The sequence below is a fragment of the Primulina eburnea genome, chromosome 18 (genome assembly GCF_022965805.1).
Source record: "Primulina eburnea isolate SZY01 chromosome 18, ASM2296580v1, whole genome shotgun sequence".
Taxonomy (NCBI): domain Eukaryota; kingdom Viridiplantae; phylum Streptophyta; class Magnoliopsida; order Lamiales; family Gesneriaceae; genus Primulina; species Primulina eburnea.
In genome coordinates this window covers 7,082,746-7,089,641 of record NC_133118.1, presented here as the reverse complement: position 1 = coordinate 7,089,641, position 6,896 = coordinate 7,082,746, and the positions used below count along the sequence as shown (strand labels likewise).

At 41.2% G+C, this 6,896-nt stretch overlaps 1 non-coding gene across 1 annotated transcript; it reads right to left on the bottom strand.

Moving 5' to 3' along the window:
• On the bottom strand, positions 1-106 carry LOC140820366 (small nucleolar RNA R71). Its single transcript, XR_012115441.1, has one exon. It is a non-coding gene; the product is annotated as a small nucleolar RNA R71 (small nucleolar RNA).
• Positions 107-6,896: the final 6,790 nt, after the last annotated feature.

The window sequence follows — 6,896 nt, the reverse complement described above, 5'->3', positions numbered from 1 at the left end:
AGCTGCGGGTAGACATTACAACATTCGCTCAATTTGATCAGGAATCTCTATATGAGGAATGTGAACGCTTCAAGGATCTAGTACGAAGATGCCCACATCACGGGTTACCACTTGGGTTAGTCGTTCAAACATTTTATTATGGTTTGCTTACTCCTAACCGTACTATGATAGATGCGGCTGCTTGTGGAAACCTGTTGAGAAAGACCGCGGAGGAAGGATATGAATTGTTAGAGGAGATGGCTGCTAGCAGCTATCATCCTCAATATGAAAGAAACAACCAGCGGAAGAGTGCAGGAGTACACCAGGTAACTGATTTTTCTGCTATTACTGCACAACTTGATGCTTTAAACAGGAAAATAGACGGCTTGAATGTGGGTGGCACGACGATGCGTCTTCAAGAGATATTCTGTGAAAAGTGTGGAGGGGAACACTATGCGAAGGACTGTCAAGATGACAATCCATTCTATGTGCAAAATGAGGCACCAGTGAGCCAAGTGGGAGTCCAAAACCGCCCAAGGCATGACCCTTGTTCGAACACATACAATCCTGGGTGGAGGCAACATCCCAACTTCTCATGGGACGGTCAAACAGTCAGAATAGACCGCAGAGAGGACAACAATATGGAAAACAACCGATGTACAGATCCGATCCTCTTAGAGAAGAAAAGCCCAACTTGGACCAAATGATGTCTAAGTTTATTTCATCCACTGAAACTAGACTTCAAAATCAGGATGCGTCGATAAAGGGGCTTGAAAATCAGATTGGTCAGTTAGCGAAGATGATAGCAAGTAGAGAGCCAGACACATTGCCTAGTAACACAGAGACTAATCCAAAAGAGCAAGTGAAGGCCATCGAGTTGAAGAGTGGGAAAGTTTTGGAGTCAAGGGAAAAAGAGAAAACTCAAACCGTAGATGAGCAAACTGCGACATCTAAAAGTAAGTCTTCTAACTCTACACTAGCACCCACTACACAACCTAAAATTGTTATTCCTCCACCTTTCCCTGCAGCATTGAAAAAAGATAAACTAGATGCACAATTCAGTAAGTTTTTTGAGGTGTTTAAAAAATTGCATATCAATATTCCCTTCGCTGATACTTTAATACAAATGCCTAGTTATGCTAAATTTTTGAAGGATATTTTAGCCAATAAGAGGAAGTTGGAGGATCACATGACAGTGAACTTAACTGAAAATTGCTCCGCTTTGGTGCAAAACAAAATCCCACCGAAACTCAAAGACCCAGGGAGTTTTTCTATTCCTTTCATGATTGGTGATGTTGTTTTTCATAAGGCATTATGTGATCTTGGTGCAAGTATTAATCTTATGCCATTGTCTGTGTTTAGGAAACTTGGGTTAGGAGAGCCTAAGCCGACGAGGATGTCCTTGCAACTGGCTGACAGATCTGTCAAGTACCCCTGCGGAGTGATTGAGGATGTGCTAGTGAAAGTGGACAAATTCATTTTTCCTGCGGATTTCGTGGTTCTCGACATGGAGGAGGATACAGAGATGCCTCTAATCTTGGGGAGACCGTTCCTTGCAACTGGCAAGGCACTAATTGATGTACAAGAAGGGAAGTTGAGATTGAGAGTGGGCGAGGAAGAGATTACTTTTGATGTTTTTAATGCACTTAAGCACACACTGCATTCTGATAGTTGTTTTAGAATTGATGCTTTTGACTCTCTTGTGTCTCACTATGTACAGGATGTTTTTAGGGATCCTTTGGAGGCCACTATCACTACTGAATTGGGAGAAGAGGCATTGGATGAAGAAAAAGCTGAAATAGTAGCATACTTCAATGACAACCATCCATGGAGAAGGCCGATGAGGATGAAACTGGAAGATCTAGGAGAGCGCAGAGATTTGATCCCTCCAAAGTCGAGCATCGAGGAGCCACCGATGCTTGAACTCAAACCCTTACCTCCGCACTTAAAGTACATATTCCTAGGTGAGAATAACACGTTGCCTGTCATTATTTCTGCTGCTTTGACAGATGCTATGGAGGAAAAATTGTTGCAAGTTCTCAAAGAGCACAAAAGGGCATTCGCTTGGAAGGTGGCATACATCAAGGGAATCAGTCCATCGATATGCATGCATAAAATCTTGATGGAAGAAAAGTACTCACCTCTCGTGCAACCTCAAAGACGACTAAATCCAAAGATGCAAGAGCTAGTGAAAGCTGAAACTATTAAGCTTCTCGATTCAGGTATTATCTAACCTATTTCCGATAGTGCTTGGGTAAGTCCGGTTCAATGTGTGCCTAAGAAAGGTGGGATTACGGTGATCACCAATGAAAAGAATGAACTTATTCCCACGAGAACTGTTATGGGGTGGAGAGTGTGTATTGACTATAGGAAGTTGAATGATGCCACCCGTAAGGACCATTTTCCCCTTCCCTTTATTGATCAAATGTTGGAGAGATTAGCGGGGCATGAATTTTATTGTTTTCTAGATGGGTATTCGGGGTATAATCAAATCACAATTGCACCTGAGGACCAATAGAACACCACTTTCACTTGTCCTTATGGCACGTTTGCTTTTCACCGAATGGCTTTTGGTCTTTGTAATGCACCTGCTACATTTCAGCGCTGTATGACTGCTATATTCCATGATATGATTGAAACCTTTCTTGAAATATTTATGGATGATTTTTCTATCTTTGGTGCAACGTTTGATGAGTGCTTGCAGAATTTGAGATCCGTGGTGAGAAGATGCGAGGAGACGAACTTGGTGCTCAATTGGAAAAAGTGCCATTTCATGGTACAAGAGGGATTTGTTTTAGGGCACAAGGTTTTGGAGCAAGGAATTGAGGTGGACAAGGCAAAAATTGAAGTCATAAAGAACCTACCACCACCAGCCTCAGTAAAGGGAGTTAGAAGTTTTTTAGGCCATGTCGGTTTCTATCGGCGGTTCATCAAAGATTTTTCTAAAGTTGCCAAAACTCTATCTTCTCTACTTATGAAAGATATGCCCTTTGATTTTAATTCTAACTGTTTGCAGGCATACGAGGATTTAAAGGAGCGCTTGGTGACGGCTCCTGTCTTGGTGGCACCGGATTGGGATCTGCCCTTCGAGATCATGTGCGATGCCAGTGATGCTGCGGTTGGTGCTGTCCTCGGCCAAAGACGGAACAAGGTATTCCACACTATATACTATGCAAGTAAGACTCTAGATGAAGCACAATTAAATTATGCCACCACTGAAAAAGAGTTACTTGCAGTAGTGTGCACTTGATAAATTTCATGCATATCTTGTTTTGTCAAAAGTCATTATTTACACAGACCACTCTGCACTGAAATATTTGCTTGCTAAAAAAGATGCAAAGCCACGCTTACTTCGGTGGATCTTACTGTTACAAGAGTTTGATTTGGAAATAAAAGATAAGAAAGGTGTTGAGAATGTGGTGGCGGATCATTTATCTAGACTAGAGTTTTTTAGTAATGACTGTGTAGATCAAGCTATAAATGATTGGTTTCCTGACGAGCAACTGTTTGAGATGAAACATTGTCCATGGTATGCAAATTTCGCTAATTTTCTTGTCACATGCACACCTCCACCAAACCTATCGTTTCACCAACGAAAGAAATTCTTTTCTGACGTGAAATACTATTTTTGGGAGGAACCGTTTTTGTTCAAAATTTGTGCAGATGCCATGATAAGAAGGTGTGTTGCGGAGGAAGAGTTCGATCAAATTCTCAACCACTGCCATTACCGTGAGGTAGGTGGTCGTTTCGGACCAACAAGGACGGCATCCAAGGTACTTGAATGTGGCTTTTATTGGCCAACTCTTTTTAAAGATGATCGTTCTTATGTGCTACATTGTGATAAATGCCAGCGGTCAGGTAACATCTCTAACCGTCATGAAATGCCTTTAAATAATATCATTGAATGTGAGGTTTTTGATGTGTGGGGAATAGACTTCATGGGACCGTTCCCCAGTTCTTTCACGAAAAAATACATCTTGGTTGCGGTGGATTATGTGTCTAAGTGGGTAGAGGCGGAAGCGTATGCCACTAATGATGCTTAAGTGGTCCTAAATTTTTTAAAGAAAAACATTTTAAACCGATTTGGAACACCACGAGCAATCATTTGTGATGGTGGCACGCATTTTTGCAACAAACTATTTGAAAAACTTTTGAGCAAATATGGTGTCACACATAAGATATCTACCCCCTATCACCCCCAGACGAGTGGTCAAGTGGAAGTGTCGAACCGAGAGATAAAGAGAATTTTGGAGAAAGTGGTAGGTGTCAATAGGAAAGATTGGTCGGTGAGGTTAGACGATGCTCTGTGGGCATATAGGACTGCTTTTAAAACACCTATAGGCACTACACCGTATAGGCTTTTGTTTGGTAAAGCATGTCATCTACCTGTAGAGTTAGAGCATCGGCATACTGGGCCACAAAAGCACTGAACTTTAATTTTATTGATGCAGGTGAACAGCGTTTCCTTCAACTGGATCAGTTGGAGGAGTTCCGGAATCTGGCCTATGTCTAGCACTGTCATACAAATAAAAGACAAAGAAGGCTCATGATAGGCGGATCATCGAAAGAGAATTTAAAGAGGGTGAAAGTGTCCTACTCTACAACTGGCGACTTTTTCCCGGAAAATTGAAGTCGCGATGGTCCGGTCCATTCGTGATCTCGAAAGTTTATCCATCGGGAGCTGTAGAATTGAAAGATGGGAAGGATGGGACATTTACGATCAATGCCCAGCGCCTAAAGCACTACATGGGTGGCACAATTGAGCCACAACTTGGAATCACTGATAGGACTCGTTTTTACGTGTTTTTAGTGTTGTTTTCGAGTCGCATTCATGCATCACATTAGTTTGTTTTAGTTTAATTTAGCATTTTTCTATCATTATTTAGCATATGGCTGATCTCGTGTATTTTGTGGTTGTTTTGTAGGAATTGGACCGAAAAGTGGGATTTTATTTGGCAAAGCAGCGAAGAGATCTCGCTGGGGCGGTCAAAAGTGACCGCCCCAGCGAGCATTTTAATTTGGTCGAGCAGTTGTTGCGCGAGTGTCTCGCTAGGGCGGTCAAAAGTGACCGCCCCAGCGAGAATGTTGGTCTAGCCGAGGAGTTTCTGCGTGAACCTCTCGCTAGGGCGGTCCAAAGTGACCGCCCCAGCGAGACCATGGACATAGCCGATGATTTTAATTCGAGAACCACTCGCCCCAGCGGTCAAAAGTAATCGCCCTAGCGAGCTGCGAGATTTGAAAAGATATGTTTCCTTTTTTTTGGACTCTATTCTACACCATAGACCTAATACACAAGAGAGGCGGCGTTTTGGGCGATTTTTTTCATCACTTTCATCAGATTTTCTTGGAGAAAAGGCGAGGAGCAAAGGAGATTTCGAAGACCTCGAGATTTCCACGCGTGGTGGCCGTCATCCGTCGTCATCTTTAGTATTTTCATTATTCAGTTTTTATTTCTCAGATTGTTGTTGGTTTTTATTATGAATTTTAGTGGCTAAACTCTAGATTTGTTGGGATTTGAGGGGATCCTACCCCGTACTCGTTGTTCAACATTATTGCTCGGCGTTTCTATGAGTGATTTGTTTATGCTTTTGTGCTTTCTTATTTCAATTGAAGTCTAGCTAACTTCCTTTGATTATTTCATGTTGTTGATGATTTCGATAGAATAATTGACAATAGGATCGAATAGTATAGACCACGGATTTACAATTTTAGTAGATATACGGAATTGGATACGTGTCGATAGTGATAATTCACCCGGATAAAAGCTAGTGGATTCCATAGAACGTAATGCAATCGTGAACTGTTAAATAATTGAGGATACTTGATTACTGCATGTTTATGATTAGTATTAATATAGCTCGACAGAGTATATTAATTAGTCTAGGGAATTCCGTCGAATGCACGAGTAAAAGTCGAGTATAATTATTTGAACACGAGCGGTAGGTGAACTGATTATTCCCAACAAATTCGTTTCTCATTTGATTTTAATCCAATTTAATCATTGATTTCTTGATTGCTTTTTCTTGCACTTTAATTATTTTAGTTATTAAATTCACTTTAGTTTAATCACCAACTCAATCTATCGTTGCTAAAGAAATTTACTTGGAAATAAAGATATTGTAACGCAGTCCTTGTGGAACGATACTCGTATTCACTTACGTTTATTATAACTTGACTATCGTGCACTTGCGATATTTAAATCGAGCTTTTAATTATACAACAAATTTTGGGACTATTCACTGTGCAAGTTTTGCTCGATCAAGTTTTTGGCGCCGTTGCCGGGGACTGTTGATTCACAATTTTTATTTCTCGTTTAAATTCTTTAGTATTATTTATTTTATTGTTATTTGATACTCTCATTGTGTTGCAGATCTCTCTTGCGGTGCATGCGAAGATCACTCGAATTTAAGCTTGAGCCTTTTGACCCCGAGATTGAACGCACAGCTAGACGTCGAAGACAACAACAAAGACTCAAAGAACAGATGGAAAGACACGAGCAAGAACGTGGAGAGGAACAGCGTGAAAATAGAAAAGTTGAGATACCACGTCGCATTCCAATGTTGGATTATGCACAGCCGTCTCTTGATGGAGCACGTCCAAGCATCGTAAGACCAGTCATCCGAGCTAATCAGTTTGAGATCAAGCCAGCTATCATCCAGATGATTCAGAACACTGTTCAATTTGGGGGAAGTGCACTTGACGACCCTAATTCTCATATAGCTGACTTTCTTGAAATTTGTGATACTTTTAAGTTTAATGGCGTGTCTGATGATGCTGTTCGTTTGCGCTTATTTCCATTTTCACTGAAAGATAAAGCTAAGTCGTGGTTAAACTGTTTGCCTGTAGGGTCTATCACTACATGGGAGGATATGGCAAAGGCATTCCTGATCAAGTACTTTCCTCCGTCGAAGACTATG